We start from the raw sequence: 22,518 nt of genomic DNA, 5'->3' as shown, positions 1-22,518 counted from the left end.
TACCAAAAGATTGCATCCCCTGCATTGTCAGGGCAGGAATATATTTGGTATTCTTAACTCCACATCAACTTACCTTAGCTTGGTGAGATGGTTAGGGAGAGAGATGGTGTCACAGACAAGAGAAGCTACACAGGGTACTGAATTTCTAATTCTTTATTATGGATATGAGTATTATTGCTGAATATTATAAATGGAATGTTATTCAAGTATTCCCTTTTGTAACTTGTCTGTTATGTGGAAGTAGCGCTTTACGAAGAAGCATTTGAAGTTGCGCTGAAGACAGTGGTAAGAGCACACCAGTCCAGTTCCCTTGTGCTTTGAATTTCAGCCAGAGGTCTCAAAAGTGTGTAATAAATATCCTCAACATAAAAAGATTACTTAAAACCTCACTGTAAAAGGAATATGACAGACTTCTTAATTAGTATGGATCACATTCTATTCCTCGGTGATATTAAGAATTGAATTAACATCAATTTCATTGTCAGTGCCTAAATTTGCCTGAATTATGGTCCCACTAAAGGAATCATTGCACCATTACTCACTTAGTATTTCCTTGTGACCTATAAATGTGTCCTTTAATTCTCCTCTTTCTCTCTCGCACGCCACCAGGGTGTTCGGTGAGACATCAAGAGTAGAGCACATATCCTAAACCCCAGGAGAACATAGCACGTGTGTAAAAAATGACATGTCTTCCATATGATAACTCAAGGGCACTTGTAATAGTCTGTTTCTGGGGCAGGTCTATCTTCTGCCTTGCAAAGCGTTCTTTGTCCTTGCCACTTAAATATGTTTCATGACCATCCCCATACCTACAGCCTTTTATCTTCTAAAACAAATGCCTTGCAATTACATCCCTAAACATAGCAAAGGTATATATGGCCAGTAACTTATGAACGTGGTTTCGTAGGATGCCGCCTGTGGTAAACTGAGTGAGTTGCAGCGTGAGCCAGATCATAGTAGGCAGTGAATGTTTGTATCCCATTGTGGATGAAGTGTACACAAAATTAAGAGACTTCCAAGTGCACAAGACTTGTGCAGTGATACTCTGAAGTCTAAGCGGTACAGTTGATCATTTCAAGAGTATTGATGTGCGCTGCATGGTTTTTATTAATTGTATGTAATGTTATCTACAGCAATAACTTTGCTGTACGTCATTACGACTATTGTTTAGACACATAGGGGCAGGTTACCAATTACTGGCGCATCCCTGCATATCGGCAGGGATGCGCCTGTAATTGTGCGCCACAGCTCCGCCACCCTTGATGCGCCGCATTTGCAATGCGGCGCACCATGGGGCAAAAACAGCACAGATGCGTCACGCATATGTGCCGTAAAAGCGGCGCATTGCTGGAGTTGCGTCACAAGCGCAATGCAGCTCCAGCAATGATCAGGGGGGCCCTATGTGCCCAATGCTGCGTCAATCCTTACGCCTGCTTCAAGCAGGCGCAGGGTTTTGACGCAGCATGGGCCCAAAAGTGACTGAGTGAAATCTTGTAGATTTCACTCAGCCACTTTTGGGAGGCATTCCTGTGCCGGAACGCCTCCCCCTGCGATGGTACCCCTCTTCTGGCGCAGGGCTTTACAACGTGACGCATCTGGGGATGCATCACGTTGTAAATAGACCGTACCATGGCGCATCTTTTGCGCCACCGCTTCGCCACAAAAGTGACGCAACGGCGGCGTAAAAGCGGCGCAAGGGGCTTTGAAATCTGCCCTATAATGTTTTGAACTGCTTGACAGAAGTTTAGTACCTACAAGACAGGCTTGCATAAAACTAAAGTGAGCCCATCAGCATTAGGCAAAACTTATTAAGTGAGATCATTTCCAGAGCAGGGTGCTACTCGCCCAAAAGCGCTTCAAAACCTCATCAGGGGTAGCAAGCGCTATATAAATGCAAACCTTTTCCCTCTTCTATCCCTCCACTATCCTTCTCAATCCAAATAACAGACTAATATATCCACCGCTCAAATTAATTTCATATTTCAGTTTTACTAATTCTCCACTAATCCTTCATGGGTTCCGGAGTAGTGCTAACGCGGGATTACTGGTTACTAATTATCTTACCAAATCCCAAACTATGTCGACTGAATCGTTGGTACCTGTCGTTGAGTAAAAGGTAATCTCGCAATAAGTCAATCAATTTAAGAACTTACACCACTCTAAATGACCACTGACCAAATTTAAGTTTTAAAGATTTAATATAAAGTCAAAGATAACTGAAGATACAAACTTCTCAAAATGAGATTCAAAAGGTAAATTGGTATCACTATAAACATGAACTTCTTGAATAATCTAAGTCTGAAGAACAAAATAATAAGTACAAGCTCAAAAACCATAAGGGTTGTCAAAATAGATATAAGTTGCAATCTCAAAGTCATTACAGAAAAGAAAATTAAAGTTAGTCTGTCCCTACACTATACTAAGTGACATCCCTACTTAGCAAGATCTTAACCCTCTAGGTGTCAGCCGTGGTGACTTCCTAAGAAGATCACGCACTTCTCTTTGTCTCTTCTCTGATAATGGGTCTCTCCTGATCAGCCTATCTGCCTACCCATCCGCTTCCTCAGGCTCCCAAAATCATCTGCTCTGCTCTCCTCCCGGGTCGCTTTCCCTAATACCAAATCACATTTCCAATAGAAACGCCCCTTGGGACGCCCCTCACGTGGTACATCTTTGCGTGGCAAACTCCATGATGGTACTCTTGAAGACCCTCGTTATAGTTGACCTTGGTTCCCAGGCTTCTTCTCCAGTGCGCTGATACCCCCTGAAATTCCTGGAAACTCCTACAGGCCTGCGCAAGGCGCCACTGAACAAAGTCCCTTTCATTCGAGCTGATTAGGACCCTCGCACCTGCATACAGCTCGTCCTGCAGTGGGCCTCAAATTCCAGACTTCACCATATCTTTAGTCGTAAAACACTCTCAAAGCTCTGTGCTGGACACCTCGCGACCTCTTCTCTAACGAGCACATGACGATTTAAACGACATGACATTATCTCCTCTGGCCTACTTGATTTACATGCAGCAGGTCCCTGCACTCTTAAAACGTTAACTTGATTTAAACAGCAAACATTCTTAACTAGCATACGTTTCTAAAATAACACATCTATAAAGCATATACTTTTAACCCTAAGTTCAATAGTACATTTGGAAGAACCATGTCAACCTTATCTCACATTAATTTAGCAGCACGTTCAGGTTTGCTGTGAATTGCCCTAAGGCCTACACAGTATACTGGATTTCAAAGTTACATTTAATTCGGACATGATTCTTTTAACATGAGAACATGAGGTTTTCACATATATTCCAACATTTCTACATTAATCTCACACCGTTACAATTATAGTTACTCTACTTAACATTCTATACATTTCACTACTGAATATAAAACACTCTGTATATTTCACTCCTGGATATAAAACACTCGTGTGCAAAACATGTTTAAACTAACTACGTGCTTGTAAATATGGCGTACTTATACATTTTTTTTCCAAACTTGTGCTCTCTCAGTCCCCCCTTTGATGACCTTCAGGGGTCATCATCACCAAGACACCAAAAAATGTAGAACCCTTCAAAGAGAAGACAGGGCAGTTCCACCTCTTTTCATACTCTCTAATGCTTTCAGACTCTTATATTGAGCGTCCTGCATCGCTGTCAACTCTTCTTCCTGTTTCTTCATAGCTCTCTGTAACCTATTTGCTCTATAACATTGATACAAACGCACCAATCCCCACAAAGTGATTACACAAATCACTATTATGATGATGGGTTTCAGTATGTACCAAACGATACCCTTTCCTAAGTTGGCAAACCAACTTCCAACTTTACCCATTCCATGACCTACTTTTTCCCACACATTTACCTTTGCTAGGTCCTCAATTTCGTAGTGTATGGCAGTGATGTTTTGTATATACTTCTCTAGAGGTTTTGAATTGTCTGGAATGTAAGTACAGCATTCCTGGACCTTCAAGGCCTTACAGACTCCTCCCTCTTTTGCTAACAGAACGTCTAAAGCAAGTCGGTTCTGAAGAACCATTGCCCTAATCGATTGCATCTCACCTTCTATCAGCATCAATGATCTTGCAGTACTAGCAGATAGCCTATCTACGACTGTAGCTAACCTCCTAATTTTGATATCATTCATTATCAATCCTAAGAAAGGGAATGCAGCACCGAGTACATCTCCAACTACTTCTGCTGCACCCAGCCCTCGCTTCCATCTAGTTGATATTTCTTTCTTAGGCGTGTCTAAATTCTCAACATGATATATTTTAGGGAAGACAACAGCCAGATAGCATGATCCGTACCAATTATCTGGTAACTTCACATAGGCATTTCTTCCACATACAAAATATACATTTGGTATTGCTTGCATCCCTTTCAAAAAGTTCTTAGAGTAATACTCCAATTGAAAGGCATGTTCACAATGGACTTGACCTACATAAAAGTTTTCATAATAGGAGTAACTCCTGTGAATGCACAGTTTTCCCCGTTTATCCTTATCCAAAGCAATTGGACCAATACTACCTTTTCTTTGATGTGCCCTTTCCTCCTTGGTCCAATCTGTTTCCCATTGTCCTGATGCCTTCAAAATCTTCTGCCTCCTGTATCTAGTATCTACCTGTGCTATAAACTTTTTCTCAACTTCTGATATTTGACAAGTCAGATTGTTCCTTCGAGCATGTGAAGTATCTAATGTTTTCCATGGAATAAACCATTTGTGTAATCTGTCTTCGCTTTTGTAGTAGTCCCATTTGTTCAAATGCTTGAAATTCGGAACCTCTGGCAATGTCGAGTCGAAATTCGAGAAATAATACTCGAATCCTTCTCGTCCATAAAACATGCTCAACAATAAACTGCACGTTATTCCATATGTCAACGGAAGATGATGGTATCTGATACCCTCCTCCACTGAAGCTGGTAATTGCATACAAACGTAACAATCCTTCACTTCCATGGCATCAACATATTCATAAAGCAATTTAGCATAAGCATTTGACTTGCAATTTCCCTGTGACTCATCTGTGTGAAGCCTTTTTATTTCTGCATCTAACAACGCTTTGTCTTTCTCATTGATGTTTCCCTTCCCTTTAATAATGGTAGTTTTCGGGGTTGATACTCCCTTATCCTCCTTGACTGCGGTTTCATCCCCTTCGTGTCCCACTAGGAATGAAACAGTTACCACTAAAATTATAAGAGAAACCACTACTCCTAAAAGTGTAACAGCTATACATTTTGCCCTGCGGTTCGGGTTGCCAGCCTCCATGTTCTCAAACAGTGTCTCTTTGGACGTTCTTCTCGCATCAACTTCTTCCCCGTTTTCAAACAAAGTCTTTCTCTCTTGCAATGTCTCTCTTTTGAACACTTGGAAGCTTGACAATTTGTTTCCGCAAAACAGTTCAAAGTCCAGTAGAAATTTAGACAACCCTAGCCCTTCTCCATCCACTAAAAGGAATCCCCTATCACTTTTCTTCTTCCACTCGGCGCTAGGTTATCTTGCAACAAGTTTACAATTTCTTTTCAAAAGTCTTATTTTCGTCTGAAGTTATGTATGACTCAAGGAGTGACACTACGTCTTCATAAATGTCCATCCGAAGTATCATTCCCTCAGGTTCTGGGCAGTTCGTACCACAACATGGAAAGTCAACTTTTTCTAGGATTATTCTCCTTATTTCGCTCAAGACAAGTGGACGGACGAAATTGAGAGTTAGCGTTTTTTCAATTTCTACTCCTGGTACTATCAGTTCTACATCCACAATTACAAAGGGGTCCGTTCTAATCAAGATCACTTTCTTCACCTTTCCAGTTCTGCGCCCCTTTGAAGACATTCACAATATGGTATTAATCCACAACAATAAGCGCTCCTAGCATTTCTACTACTCGCTCAAGCATTTCCAAACGAAGAAGAGTTCCCTCCAATATTGGATATCGTGAACAGCAAACTGGAAACTCAACTGTCTCTAAAATCAATTTTCTTATTCCACTCAGGAGAGCAGGATGAACGATGTTGAGTGTCAGCAACCTTTCGGTCTCCGCTCCTGGCAGTAGAAACCTTATTTGCACTGTGATGATCGGGTCAGTTCTGATCAGTTCCACTTCCCTGATCCTCCCTGTTCTGTGTCTCCCAGACATCTGCAACGAGGTAGGTCCAGTCGGGAGTAGAGTATCTTCTACTAGGCACTCGCACCCTCCTTGATCTTCTAAGACCCTCCTCGGCTTGATCCTGGATATCTTCTTCTGGATCTGAGTCTTCGGATATAGGAGTAAGCGTTTCTTCCTGGGCCGACCTCAAACTTAGCCTTCTTCTCCTTGTTGGCCAAGTGGCAGCTCCAAGCCTTATTCTCCTATTCCTTGTCCTCTCACTTGGTTCTTGGTCGCTCTGATACGGATCTGAGTCTGAGTCGTATTCACTTCTGCTCTCTCCTTCAGTTGCGTCTTCTGTCTCACTGCCGTCCTGCCTTCGCTCTTCTTCTGAATCCGTTGCGTTCCCAACTTCTTCTGACACCCCCTGGGCTGCCTCAATCCCTTCTTGCAACTCTTCTTCCACTTCCGGGCTTTCGTCTGGGATGGGAGCTGTTCCCTCTAGAGGTGCTGGAACTCTTCGAGTATGGGAAGCATGGATCCAATTTGGCAGCCCCCCGCACTTCACCGCGGTGTTCGTTATCAGGATTACCTGAAAGGGCCCACGCCAGCGAACATCTAGGCAGTTCTTCCGGACGTGTTTTTTAACTAAGATCCAGTCCCCTGGGTTCAGATCATGACACAGGTTCCTCGATGCTGGAACTTCAGCCGCATGCACCTGAAGGGACACAGAATGGATGGCGTCAGACAGTCCTTTACAATAATCCAAGATCAGATCATCTGTAATATTCAATAGAGCAGTAGTCGGAACTGTAGGAAGTCTCATGGCCCTCCCCATCAGGATCTCGTGGGGAGAAAGACCTGTCCTCCTGTCAGGGGTGCTGCGCATGCTCATGAGCACTAAAGGAAGAGCATCTGGCCAACTCAAAGATGTGGATGCCACTACTTTAGCCAATCTATTCTTCAACGTGCCGTTCACTTGTTCCACAATTCCTGAAGCTTCTGGTCGATAACTACAATGCAGCTTTTGATCGATATTCAGTGTGGAGCACAACATCTTCACTATTTCGCTGTTAAAATGTTTTCCTCTGTCAGATTCCAAAGAGGCAGGCACCCCGAAGCGCGGTATCAACTCCCTGAGCAACAATTTAGCCACTGTGAGTGTATCGCACCTACGTGTAGGGTACGCTTCAACCCATCTGGAAAATACGCATACAATCACCAACACATACCTAAGGCGATTGACTCTTGGCATTTCGATGAAATCTAATTGCATTCTATTGAAAGGCCCCCCCGACCTCCCAATGTGACTCAGTGTGACTGGTGTTCGTTTGCCTACGTTCAGTTGTTGGCAGGTAACACATCGCTTACATACTGATTCTGCTGCTATTCTAAATTTAGGGCAATACCAAGTTTGCCTAAACACTCTCATCATAGCATCCCTTCCTAGATGTACTGGACCATGTATTTCTCTCGCCATGGGATTAGCTAATTCTTCAGGTAACACAGCTCTCCCATCTGCTGAAACCCAAAAATCCATTTCACTTCGCACACAACCTGCTATTTCCCATGCCTTTTTCTCTGTTTCAGGTGCGTTCTCCTGCATTATTCTTAAATCCTCCCAAGTGTCTACAGTTTCTAACATCATACTTAATTCAGTCTTTTCTTCTGCACCTTCTATTTCCACCTTTGAGAAAGAATAATTTTGTTCCGCACAATAGCGTGCGACTTCATCAGCGTATCTGTTGCCTTGTGACACAAAATCTGTATTCTTAGTATGAGCTACACATTTTACTATTGCGATGTCAACTGGACCTTGCAATGCTTCTAACAACAGCCGCACAAATTCTCCATTTCGAATGGGCGAACCAGAGGAGGTCATGTAACCCCTCTGAGACCACAACTGCCCGAAATCATGAACCACACCGAAACCATATTGGCTGTCCGTGTAGATGGTGACTCTTTTTCCGTTTCCTGCTATGCAGGCACGAGTTAGGGCAATAATTTCTGCTACCTGTGCGGAATGTACTCCTTCCAGGCAAGCGGCTTCCACAACTCCAGTAATGGTACAAACAGCATAAGCTGCTCTCAACCGACCAGTATCGTCTCTTAAACATGAGCCATCAACAAAGTAAATTTCATCGGGGTCAGACAATGGCTCATCCACAATATCTGGTCTGGGTTTCGTGCATAGTTCAGTCACATCAAGGCAATCGTGGTCTTCACATCCTTCGCCTTCTATCACAGTGGGTAATGGCATCAAAGTAGCAGGATTCAAGACAGAGCATCTCCTGAGAGTCACGTTCTCTGCGGCAAGAATAACTTGCTCGTAGCGCGTGAGCCTACTATTGGTCAGATGCTGCGTCTTCGTCCTGGTCATTAGCAATTCAACTGAATGTGGTACATACACCACTACTGGATGTCCCATCACAATACTTTCGCTCCTTTCAATGCTGACACCTGTTGCAGCAACGGATTTGAGACATCCGGGCAACGCTGCGGCTACTGGATCTAATGTAGCCGAAAAATATGCAACTGGTCTACGGGCATTTCCGTGGGTCTGTGCCAAGACTGACAAAGCACATCCCTCTCTCTTACAGCAATAGAGTGAAAATGACTTTTCGTAATCTGGCATTCCCAGAGCCGGAGCACGACATAAATCGTCTCTCAGCTGTAAAAACGCCACCAGACATTCTTCATCCCATGGTACCGGATCACTCACCTCCTTGTGCGTCAGTTTCTGTAAGGGCTTTGCTTTCAGTGAGAAGTTAACTATCCACTGTCGGCAGTAACCCACCATTCCTAGGAACATTCTAACTTCTCTCTGTGTTGTAGGCGCATTCATTTTCATTATCGCCTCAATCCTCTCTGGGGACATCTTACGTTTCCCTTTTTCTAACCTATGCCCTAGATACTGTACCTCTGTCAGACAATACTGCAACTTGCTCGGAGATACCTTATGTCCATTTTCAGCTAAATGATTCAGTAAGGCAATTGAATCTGCTTTACAAGCTTCCTCTGTCTCTGACGCAACAAGTAGGTCATCTATGTACTGTACCAGAACCGAGTTCTGTGGCAGTACTAGATTCTCAAGATTCTTCTTCAACAACTGATTAAAGATGGATGGGCTGTCTGTGAATCCTTGGGGGATTCGACACCATGTTAAAACGCGATCTTCCATTTTAAAAGCAAAAAGATACCTGCTCTCTTCATCCAATGGGATTGAAAAGAAAGCCTGACAAAGATCTATCACTGTGAACCATTCTGCTTGACATGGTATTTGAAACAATATCACTGATGGATTCGGTACCACGGGACAACATGAAACGACTATGTTGTTAATTTTTCGTAAATCCTGAACTATCCTAAACTTCCCGCTAGGTTTCTGCAAACCCATGATCGGGGAGTTACAAGGACTACCCACGATTTCTTTCAGTATTCCCTGCTGTATCATTGACTCGATCACAGGTTTTATTCCCGCAATCGTTTCCTGGGACAATTTGTATTGAGGCGTTCTTGGAAACTCAACATTTGGTTTTACCAATATTTTTACCGGCTCTACCCCCTTAATCAATCCTATTTCTTCTCCTGTGAAATCCCATACCTCTGACGCCACTGCATCTCGTAGGTCTTGGGGAAGATCTTCTATTGTCAGAGTAGGATATAGTTCTACACAAGATTTCGAATTGGCCACCTTAAAAGTAGCATCTTCGTCGGTAGTCTGTACCTCCACTCCTTGTGGGGTGCAGTATATGGTGCAGTTCAATTTGCACAACAAATCCCTTCCTAACAGACATACCGGACTCGAGTCACAAACCACAAACTGATGTTCGTTCATGTGGTTTCCAATTTTCACAGACACTGGTTCTGTCAAAGGACTAGTCATTCTTTTATTTGCGACTCCTACCACCTGAATTGTTTCCCCTGACATTGGCAAGTCTGGAACCACCGCTGATCTCAGAGTCGAACGAGTAGCCCCAGTATCCACTAAGAACGTAGTGGGACACCCTGCCACTTCTGCCTCAACAAATGGCCCTCTTTGATCCACTTCTAGGACTGCCCCAAGGGTACAGTCCTCTTCACTGCTCACCCGTTGTCCTGTCAATGGATCAATGTAATAACACTTTTCTTCCTCGATAAACAGAGGCATCTGCTTAAAGACCTTACCCCCTGTCGCTACCTTCGGTGGCTGTGGGAACTGGGCCCGTGGGGCCGAAGTCCCCCCTTTGGCCACCTTATTACTTGGGACTGTCACCTTTTGCACTGGGACTTCTTGGACCTGCTCTTCTACTTCCAACTCTCCATTTTCAGGGTTAAAGGGACACTCGCGTCGCCAATGCCCCACCTGGTGACACTGATGACACTTTGTCGTTTTCTTTAGAGTGGCAAAGTCTATCCTAGGTCTCTGCCCTTCCTCATTGTCCTTATTCTGACCGTTTGGCTTTCGTCCCATCCCCTGTTTCTGCTGGCCACCCTTCCCAGCGGACTGCATTTGCACCACCATCAATTTCTCCTTTAGATTCTTGGCTTTAGAATCTATCTCGTCACTGCAGTACCTCGCATAACGTAAAATCTCATCTAGTGGTTTGTTCTGCCAACAGATTAAATGTTGCTGTATCATCAAACAAATATCAGGTCTCAACCCCAAGACAAACTTTGACACAAACTGCCCTATATCTTTGGGATCCATTACATCTAATCCACTGTATTGCTTGAATGTTTTCAATAACCTTTCATAAAACTCGTGAACTGTCTCCTTGGGTTCCTGCCTTGTTCGGTCTATTTTTACCCAATCTATGTCCTGTGGTGGTACCTTATCTTTCAGCCATGCTATTACCCTTTCATACTTTTGCATGACAATCTCGGACGGTCCATTAGTCCGAAGATCCCTCACTGGTTCAGTATTTGGCCATTCAACACTAGTCTTACAAGGGGTCCACAGATCAGATGGGACCACGATGTCAAACAACGTGTTCAAATCAATCCACAATACCTTCGAAATTTTAACAAACCTTTCTACCTGCTTATACCACTCTACTGGATTGTCCCGCAACTTCGGAAATGAGTTGGTGAATGCAGCTAAGTCTCCTCTACTCCAGGGCACATGTACATAATTTCCATTTGATATTTCTCGCAAAGGGAATGCCTCCATATGCATTACCCTTCCCTCTGGGGTCATCACATTTGTACTTCGTCTAACCGTGCCCTTTTTCGACCACCTTTCTTCCCATTTATCCAGTTCCCTCCACACTCTTATCCCTGATACCAGCTCTCTTATGTGTGTTTTTAATCCAGTAGTTCTCTTCTCATCTAGATCCTGGTCTGCGTACTGTAATCTGTGGTTACTCTGTAATGCCCTTGTCCTAGACAAATCCACGGCATATCTATCTGCCAAATCAGTCAGTTTCTCATGAAACGCTCTAGCTTTCCTAGTAATATCCTTTGCCATGAACAATAACTCATCCTGTTCATACAATTCTATCCTTTCCAAAGGCAATGTTCCATCTATTATCTCATCAACATCTGATTTTAAACTAGTAACATCAAGCCTTTTTGCCTTAATTTCAGCTTTTAAGACACTCAATTTAGCTCCTCCATCTGCATCTCTCCCATCCCAGCTCCGAGATCTACGTTTAGGTATTGGTGAGTTATAGGGAGTCCTCCCCTGTTCCCATCTCTCTAGGTCCCATGCCTTTCCATCTTCTCGGGGTGGGTGGTGAAACACTCCTTCATGCCTCCTAGCCTCTCTCTCCCCATCCTGGCTAGTTTCACGGGATGCAGGGTAAGATGTTCCATTACTCCCTCTTTCCTCCCTACTTCCCTGTGATTCCTGATTATTCGAGGCGTGGCGGGACCTATCGCTGTTCTCCTTTCTCCAATGTTGAACGTCTTCCCCGAGTGTATGATGAAGGCACCTAAACCTATTCTGAAAAGCCCGTACCGCCTCATCTCCTCCTTTCCCCCAGAGACGGGACATTTCCTCACATTCTACAATCCTAGTATTTTGTTCCGGCTGTTCTCTCTGATTTGTAGGACATGCATCCCCTCTATTCGCTTGACTTTGGCCTTCCCGGCCCTGACTGCTTTCGCTGGCCCCACAATGAGATACAGTCCCGTTACCCCTGCTTTCCCACTCTGGTTCTGTTCTTGTCCTGTTACTTGGAGATACTATGGACCCGTCCCATTCCCTCAAATCAGCTCTTAACTCTGAATAGGATCTTGGCCGTGGTCCCCTTAGATCCATTGGTCCTCTCGGACCTCCCTGTTCTGAATTGGGACCGACAGTTATGTCTAATGGGGTATTCCATGTTACTGATCCTGGCAATTGTTTCCATGCATTTGTCACATTATCCCTCCTTTCCATCTCGATCCTTTCTCTATCCAATTGCCTTTGTTGTTCCCCCCTATCTCTCTCAGGGTTATAGATCGAAACTATGGGTCCTATGGTCACAGGCACTTGAAGAGCGTCTGGTAATCCCACAGACTCAGCCCTTTCGGTGGTTGGCGTTTTCTGCACCACAAACCTTCCCACTACACTCTGTACAGTGTTGTTTGGAGGTGTTTCTCCACTTTTGATAGGTGTCCATTCCGATATAGGGAGTGGTGTATATCCCTCTATGTCATTCCCATCTTCCCTTGCAAGCCCTCTATCTTCAATTTCCTCAACTCTCGGAGGTGGTCTATCCATTAACAATCTGTTTATCAGATTGTCCTCCGACTCGCTTTCCTCGTCTTCTTCCATGAGGTTTCCTCCTCCTGACACCTCCCTCATCGGATACATTTTCTCCACCTCAATAGTCTGTACCCTCCAACGCTTTTCCTCCTCATCCCATTTGGAATCTCGCACTGCCCTTACCGATCGCGTCAGTCTTTGTTGACGCCTGTTCAAATTTCGGTCGTGTGCAGCCTTAATCCATGCTTTAAGAGCCTCAAACTGTGTTGGTCTGGGCGAGGGTTTCAATGAGGACATGGTTGCTTTTAGCCGATGTAACACCTCTAATTTAAACGTCCCGTACCTCGGGAACTGCATTTCCTCATTCCCTTCCGTAAGCTTATTCCAAGCCCCAATCCACAATATGGTATGCAGCCCCACATTCGTTGCCATATAATGAGCTGGCGTACCCTCCGGCGGAGCCTCCTCCCCGTAATAATGTTCACTTCGTTTACGTTTAAAAATCCCTTTCAAACACTTAAAACACTTCATGATTTCTCTTTTCTCTACGTTTGTTTACTTCCTGATGACACTCCACCAATCTCAGCGCCGTTCTCACTAACTGGCCTATCCGTACGCGACTTTCCTCCGACGTCACGCTAGCCGCCCAACCAGAGCGCGGCTCTAGCTAACGTCACACCAACCGCTCAATCACAGCGCGGCTCTAGCCGACGTCACCCGTCCCCCTTCGCAGCAGTTCCCCTCCTTTCTCAGCTCGTCTCCTCGGTCATGCACGCGTCCCATTCATACTCCGAAAAATGATTACTTCCGTCCAAGCGATCACCTTTCTTTGACTGTACGCCCACAGTCTTTCTGTAGTTGTCACCTTAACTTGGCGAAATGTCTTTCCGTTTACTTCCAGACAATCGCCTTCTCCGATAGGGTACTCACACACAGTAACTTTCGACCAGCGTCCGTTACTCATACACTCACTCTTACACTCCCCCTATCTTGGGTTCACGGCGGTCAATGGTACCTCGTGACCTCCGTACTATGGTCGACAACTACCCTGGATGTTCGATACACCCAAAACCACTTAAGCTCTGGCCTGAACTTAAGATTTCACCAGTTCACCCGTTTACCAGGTTACCAGCTTACCAGGTTGCGCGCGCTAACAACCTTCTCTCATTCACGCTACAGGCATTCAACTCCGCAAGACATTACAATACAAATACAACACAAAACACCGCAATCTGTTCACGCATGACCCTTTTTATACTCACTCTCCGATACTGCTGCTTTTCTCGCACCGTCTGCACCTTTCGGCACACGATTCTTCCGCTGCTCGTCTCTCGGCGTCTCGGGCCTTGGGGTAAACTAACCTCTCTAGATTACCTTCCTCAAGAAGATAACCATCCTCACTCTGCTACCAACTGCTAACGCGGGATTACTGGTTACTAATTATCTTACCAAATCCCAAACTATGTCGACTGAATCGTTGGTACCTGTCGTTGAGTAAAAGGTAATCTCGCAATAAGTCAATCAATTTAAGAACTTACACCACTCTAAATGACCACTGACCAAATTTAAGTTTTAAAGATTTAATATAAAGTCAAAGATAACTGAAGATACAAACTTCTCAAAATGAGATTCAAAAGGTAAATTGGTATCACTATAAACATGAACTTCTTGAATAATCTAAGTCTGAAGAACAAAATAATAAGTACAAGCTCAAAAACCATAAGGGTTGTCAAAATAGATATAAGTTGCAATCTCAAAGTCATTACAGAAAAGAAAATTAAAGTTAGTCTGTCCCTACACTATACTAAGTGACATCCCTACTTAGCAAGATCTTAACCCTCTAGGTGTCAGCCGTGGTGACTTCCTAAGAAGATCACGCACTTCTCTTTGTCTCTTCTCTGATAATGGGTCTCTCCTGATCAGCCTATCTGCCTACCCATCCGCTTCCTCAGGCTCCCAAAATCATCTGCTCTGCTCTCCTCCCGGGTCGCTTTCCCTAATACCAAATCACATTTCCAATAGAAACGCCCCTTGGGACGCCCCTCACGTGGTACATCTTTGCGCGGCAAACTCCATGATGGTACTCTTGAAGACCCTCGTTATAGTTGACCTTGGTTCCCAGGCTTCTTCTCCAGTGCGCTGATACCCCCTGAAATTCCTGGAAACTCCTACAGGCCTGCGCAAGGCGCCACTGAACAAAGTCCCTTTCATTCGAGCTGATTAGGACCCTCGCACCTGCATACAGCTCGTCCTGCAGTGGGCCTCAAATTCCAGACTTCACCATATCTTTTAGTCGTAAAACACTCTCAAAGCTCTGTGCTGGACACCTCGCGACCTCTTCTCTAACGAGCACATGACGATTTAAACGACATGACATTATCTCCTCTGGCCTACTTGATTTACATGCAGCAGGTCCCTGCACTCTTAAAACGTTAACTTGATTTAAACAGCAAACATTCTTAACTAGCATACGTTTCTAAAATAACACATCTATAAAGCATATACTTTTAACCCTAAGTTCAATAGTACATTTGGAAGAACCATGTCAACCTTATCTCACATTAATTTAGCAGCACGTTCAGGTTTGCTGTGAATTGCCCTAAGGCCTACACAGTATACTGGATTTCAAAGTTACATTTAATTCGGACATGATTCTTTTAACATGAGAACATGAGGTTTTCACATATATTCCAACATTTCTACATTAATCTCACACCGTTACAATTATAGTTACTCTACTTAACATTCTATACATTTCACTACTGAATATAAAACACTCTGTATATTTCACTCCTGGATATAAAACACTCGTGTGCAAAACATGTTTAAACTAACTACGTGCTTGTAAATATGGCGTACTTATACATTTTTTTTCCAAACTTGTGCTCTCTCAGTAGTGTGCTATTCGCTGAAAAAGCGCTTTGACGCCTGCTATCATGGGAACAATGATTTTGCACCACAAGAATAAAAGTCCTTGTACGTTTCCATATCTGAGGAACTAATATACATATAATGCTAGCAGCTTTGGTGTGATTTCTGAAATCTAAGCTGTGTATTCTGTTCAGTGTTACTGAATCAAGGGTCAGGCATGTTCCGACCCCTCCTTACTCCATAGACTACCATGACAAATTGAATAAAAGAGGATGGTATTTTAGGCAGGGCACGGTAGATGGACCACTTGCTAGCATGATGCTCAGAGACAAATCTTTGATTTTAGGCCTTATGGCGTTAAGGTCTGCCAGCTGCACAAGACCCAGGATACATATTCTGAACTAACTGTTCCCTCACCGATAAATCAGGCTCAACCGACTTAAGCACCAGATCAAGCGAGGATGAAATCAGTGATTCTCCAGTAGTGGTTAGCAGAAGTAGCTTCTCCATGGTACGGGGTGGTACAGTGAAACATAGGAGGCATTTGAAGCACCTGAGGGTGCAAGGGAAGTAAGGGAGGTGCATCTCTACTGATAGAAAGGGAGACAAAGAACCCCAGGTGTCAGCTACACTAAAATGGGAATATTCTCACGCGCAACTACTGGGCCAGGATGTTGTGCACAATAATAAGCCATCTCAGAGGCATGATCCCCGCAAGTACTGGAGAGAAATCAAGTGAACCAACACTAAAACTTATTTTTGGCACTATTACAGAACATCATGCAAAGACCAGGGCTAACAGCCGAAGAGGTAGAATAGCCACTAAACAACTCCAAGGAGTGGTAAAAAAAAGGTGGATATGTCCTGTATGGAGATCGGGGACAAACCTAGGGGCATATTAGCAAGGGCGTCTGATAAATATCGCAAATCGCGCTTAGCGCATATTTTTTTATCGCCGTCTATCGCTGGACCTTATCACGGAGATAGCGTGTTATTACCAACGTTTATCTCCAATGCAATAAAAAATCCAGCGATGGCGGTGAAATCTACCAAAAACTCAAGTAAAACAGCAATAAAACTTTTATCGCTAACGCAAAGCTTGCTAATAGGCAGGGGATGATTCAGCCTTAGAATCCACCTCCCATTGAGAATAATGGCTAAGTCAGGATTTTAGCAGGTGTAAAAATTCCTGCGATAACCCCGGTCAGCGCTACTTTTTTCACCACTAACCGGGGCCAGGGCCTCATTGCTAATAGGCGTTAGGTCTGTTATTGGCTGTTTCCGTGGTCTTTTGGTCGGGAACACCTACTTTGCATGTCATTAGCAATAAATATCGCCGACATGCAAAGCGGCCCCTAAAACGGTTGCTTTCGCCAGAAAGCTGTCGCTAACAGCTGTTAGCGACAGCCTGCTGATAGGGCGATTAAAATATCACCACTTTAGGGGCAAAAAGTGCTGCTAAAGTGGCGAAGACTTCCTTGCTTATATGCACCTTAGTTCCACACAAGAGAGAACCAAGGTGGTTGAAACAGATTTGAGGGTTCTCAAGGATCCGGTCGAGCTGCAGTAAGGACAACTATGATATTTTATAGAAGACTCAGGTCAATGGGTGGCCTGATTGCCTTAAATGGTTGGTGGGGGAGGGGAGGATGAGCAAGAATGGGACGGTGCTGGGTGCAGGCAGGGGTGGGTCAATGGAGGGCCTTTTGGGTTTTAGGTGGGGTGGTGTAAGTCATAGGTGGTTTTGTCACAGGGAAGGTGGAAAAGTGGTAGGGGCTGCAGTCGATGTGGGAAATAGAGATGGTTTATATCAGTTTAAGGTGGAAGGAACAGGGTCTAGTTAGTTACATATATGGCAGTACAGGGAGCCGGTGAGGTTTAAGAGAGGGCTAAGGGTTTTGGTGTAGGGGCCTGCTAGCCTGATGAAAAAGAATCAAGATCATGGCAAAGATCTGTATGGCTACTATAAACGTATGTGGCCTCAATAGCGGTGGTAACAGAAGGAGGGTGGCCTAGGATTTGAAAGCTCTCAGGGTGGATTTTTATTGCTTGCAAGAGACACATAGAGATCGCTCAAATGCAAAGGTATTATCATTAATAGCAAGCTCCACGCAAGATACAAAGATGAAGAGGGTCACAATATTCGTACAAAGGAGGTTAACGGAGGGATACGTAGTAGGGTAGACAGATATGGATGCTGGGCAAGCCCCATGTGAAAGGGCCTGTGTCAGTCTTACGCCTGCTGTGAGGCAGGCTTAAGAAATTGACTCATTTGTGTCCTAGAAGTGGCGCAGTGAAATCACATAGATTTCACTGCGTCACTTCTACGACCCTTTCTTGCATCAAAACGCCCCCCCTTGCATACATTATACGTGGTGCTGGTATAATGTGGCGCAGGGGTTTACAAAGTGACACATCTACCTAGATGCGTCACCTTGTAAATATGGCGCAATAAGTTTACATTTTTTACGCCAGTGGTGCGTCACAAAAAGTGACACACCAGCGGCGTAAAAGTGACGCACAGCCTCATAAATGAGGCCCAGGCTCTTTACTCTAAACTGGTGGCCCAGTTGCAGATGATGGGTGGTCAATCAGGGAAAATTTGTATTTAGAGAGGAACAAGACAATGGTATCCTTGCTCTCCTCTGTTGTTTACGTCTGTAGGCTAGAAGTTAATCCAGCTATAATGCCGATAAGACGTCATGGCTGGGAGACGAACATGTTGACCCATGCAGATGATATTGCAGTAGTTTCAGCCAATCCAGAGGCCACTCTGCAAATAGTGGAGGAGGAGGCCATGAGTTGAGCAAGTTTTCAGGTTCTTTGCTTAACAGGCACAAGATGCAATTGGTGGTGAATCGGCTAATCAATACTCAGGATTCTAAGGTGGTTGATCGGGTGGTCTATCTAGGCATAAAGATTAGTGAAAAAGTTGATATGTTGGTTAAGAATAACATTGGTAGGAGACTTGGCAAAGCAAAATAGGACTTTGAGAGATGGAATAATCCTTATTTATTTATCGTATGTCGGTGTTATATAGGTAAGATGTTATTCCTAATATTTTATATCTTTTATGTCTATCTCGCTGGAATTTGAAAATGCATGGTAGATTCATATGGTCCTATGGTAAAACTAGGAAGGTGATTACATTTTTGACTCTGCCCAGTGAGAGGGGGATAGTCTCTTCAGAATTGTAAATTTTACCAGTTAGCTGCTGGTCTTAAGCACATGAGAGTCCTAATGGGAAACAACGATGGAATGTTTATGTCGATACAGGGTGTACCTTCAATTGATGAGTTATTAATAGGACCTGAGGCTAAAGGATGTCTGTTATGGTTGGTGGAACCCACTACTACAAGAAAGTCAGATTTAAGGTGTTGGGGCAGCTTATAAAAATTGTGTGGCCCTCCAGAAGAACTTTGGATTCGGAGATTGCACTGGTATGCTCCAAGTGCAGAGGAACCCTTAACTGTTAGAGATCTTCCAGGATACCTGTTTGTGAAGATAGGAGAGGCATGGTTTATCAAAATTAAGGGATCATTTTTTCCAGGATCAGTGAATAACACCATTCAAGGAGCTTCAGGCTAGGTTTGATCTGAAGTATAGGGATTTTTTTGACTATTAGGAAATCTGCAATTTTATGCATAAGAAAACAGCGGTGCTGGTGGGATTTGAAAGGGTGCAACTTTTGGACTTGTTTCTCGGGAGGGAAAACTTCTATTAGCTCGAAGTATGTCAAACAATGTGATGTGGTGCCAGAAGATTTAGTGAAATACAATATTAAATGACAGCAAAAATTTGATATTGAAGTTCTTAGTTTTTATAAATCTTTAGAGTTGAATCGCACTGTACTGTGTTCTACCGGTCTACAGGCGCAACATTACAAAACAATTTTTGACTTATATTTTACCCCAGCAAAGATTGCAAAGAGGGAGTATGGATGGGCTAAACTGGCCTCGATGTCAGGCCCCATTGCAGATTTGATTCATATGTTTTGTACATGCTCATTGTTAGATTGACTCGGTTCACAAAATCCTAAATTTGTGGGAGTTAATCTTCATACTAAAGCAGCAATCCCTTGCACATGCCAACAGTGTATGTTAAAAATATCATTAACAGTAACAAAAAACACGCTTGTTCCTCCGCTGAAACAGTCACTTCAGTTTAATCTTGAAATCCTTAGCCAACACGTGTTTTGTCGCGTTTAATGGTTGTGTGCAGCGAATTCTTCAGGGCTAAGAAATTAACAAGTGTTTAGAAGTTGGAAGTAAAAGATATCCATCACTTTACGTATGATGTCAGTCACCTTTTGTGACAGTATGTCTATTGCAAAGAGCGGCCCAAGTCTAATCCTCGAGCTTGTGGAAACCCATGCTATTTTTTTAGAACATATCACCAATGCTGTCAAAGGACAGACTTGTGCAGTTAAAATGATTGCTAATCCTTACAGAATCGTCTGCAATGCAAGATAAGTCTATATCTGGTGACCTATTTTATGTCATTCAATCACCGAACAGTTACTAGTGACTTTTTAAAAAAACTGCACCCCCTCAATGTTGCCTAAAATTAAGAAAATACATATTTGCAATTTAAAAATACCTATACTCTCTTTGTATGGACCCTAACAGAGAAAGGGTAAAAAAGGACGATAAAAATACTGTGATATTAGAATTTTAAATCAACCAGTAATGGTGAATAATGAAAGTTGTGACCAAATGCTGCAAAGAAACAACCTTAATTCCGGTTGTATTTCCGACCCGGAATGGGTTCTAGATCTCCAGTGATAATTACACTGTAACAGGCATCAGGGTATACTGTGTCCAAAAATGTAGTGTATTCCAGAAGTCTTTTCTGGGGATAAACGAAAAAGAAAGACGGATTAGGGGCAATTACATTTGTGAATACACCTTACTAGAGCAAGGGCATGTTCTGGCCTCATTCGTAGATGTTGTCAGGAAACCCCACGTACCTTAAGTATGGATCTGGTGTGTGTAAGTCATTAATCGATCTAGAAGAACGGCGACGTGGTGTAGTAGAACCAATCTTGGGAGCTAAGTATGTCCCTCATACCAGCAATCAAGTCTTTGCTGTTGTGTAAATAAGCCCTAAACACAATAAATGGAAGATATGGACTTTGTCACAATGACAATTCAAACACTCTCAAAGTATATTTAATGAAGAGCATCCCCCCTGTAAGGGGGCGTGTCTCAGGAGTGTATAGTGTACCACTGCTGAGTACTACTCGGTAGCCTAACACAGGCGCTTAGCTCTGTTGTGTAGCAGGGCTGCCTCTGGCATGTCCGCAGAAGGAACTAGGGGCCATATTATCAAGCAAGGGCGATACATTATCGCTGTTTTTATGGGCAGGAAACTGCCGCTAAAGCGGCGATAATGAGCTTGATAATATGCCCTTGTGAATTCCCATTGAAGTCCATGTTGTGGTGTTAACATGGGCTTCTATGGGAATTCACAAGAGCATATTATCAAGCCCATTATCGCCATTTTTGCGTCAGTTTCCTGCCGATAAAAGCGGCGATAATGTATCGCCCTTGCTTGATAATATGGCCCTAAGTTTGGCCCACTGAAAAGCTCGTCTAAATACCGGCGAGACAGCGGACATAGCCATAGGACTACAACCCGCTCTCTCATGTAGGTCATAGAGATGACGGCCATCTTGAAATTAAATAGAGTTAATGTTTGTTGCACGACTTTCTCCAAAAGACTCAGTGGATGGTGCAATCCATTGATCCCAAAGTATATGAAAGATCATGTTAAGGCGTAACAGGGTTCGTTCATGGTCAGAACAAATAGTGTGAGGGGCTTTTTTGTATAACGTCCAATTTGTGTGCATTGAAACAGAAGTAAAACAGTATACAGAAACTGGCGGCCATCTTGGAGTAGTGAAGCTACACACATATCTTATTCATCCCAATGCAGTATTGAGTAGAAGCGTAGTTTAAAAATGTTAGTTTGGATCGGGTGCTTTAACTAAGGCAACGTTAAAGCAGAGTCTGAGTCTGTTGACTGGGTGTGAGTGTTTGATTAGTTCAGATGCTCCGTCCATCACCACCCCCTTTTGTACCACTTTGTTCGCCATAAGTTGGCAGGGTATGCTCAGACGCAAGTCCCTTGCTCACTTTGCCACTGGATTCAAGCAAGCCGGGCTGAAGAGGGCTGAAATGCCAGAAACCGGTCCTCGGAAGCTTGTTTCCGGTCCAGGGAAGGCATGGCTTGGTAGTTCGGGCTGGACTGTTCCCATGAGGCACAGGGTCAGACTGGTTTGCATATGGCCATGTCTGAACTGGGGTGGCAGAGTGGGCTAAAGAACGGTGATGGATTAAACTCAGATCTGTTGACTGGGTGTGAGTGTTTGATTGGTTCAGATGCTCCGTCCATCACCACCCCCTTTTGTATCACTTACAGAGCCTACACTTTGGTACAGCCAGTTACCTAGTAGACCTCCTGTCCATATCAGGTGGATAAAGGCAATCCATCAGTAAGAGCTCTCCTACTTTTTAAATTTCAGAACTTTTCATTCCTTGACAAAATATTTCACTTGTGCTGCCTCAAGTTCTTAACTCCCTGCCTCACCACCTGAGAACAGCACCTAGCCTCTTGTTGATCCTGAGAGGCCAAAAGACATGCGTCATTAGGACTTACCGTGTTAGAATAGGTCCTTCTGGCATCTCTATCAAATTGGGACCCAGACTGTTGTAACAGGCCGCAATGTCAGACCAGAGCCTTGATACCTGCTCACTTTATGTTTTTTGACATTTTGGGCCATATTATCAAGAACGGTGATAACATTATCGCGCTTCAAGCTGGCGACCGAGATGGCTGCATAGACGCTCGGCTCCGTGAGCCTTCTCACCCCGCGCATACATCCTGGCAACTA

Source organism: Lissotriton helveticus, chromosome 5_1 (assembly GCF_964261635.1).
Source record: "Lissotriton helveticus chromosome 5_1, aLisHel1.1, whole genome shotgun sequence".
NCBI lineage: Eukaryota > Metazoa > Chordata > Amphibia > Caudata > Salamandridae > Lissotriton > Lissotriton helveticus.
This window is presented reverse-complemented; position numbering follows the sequence as displayed.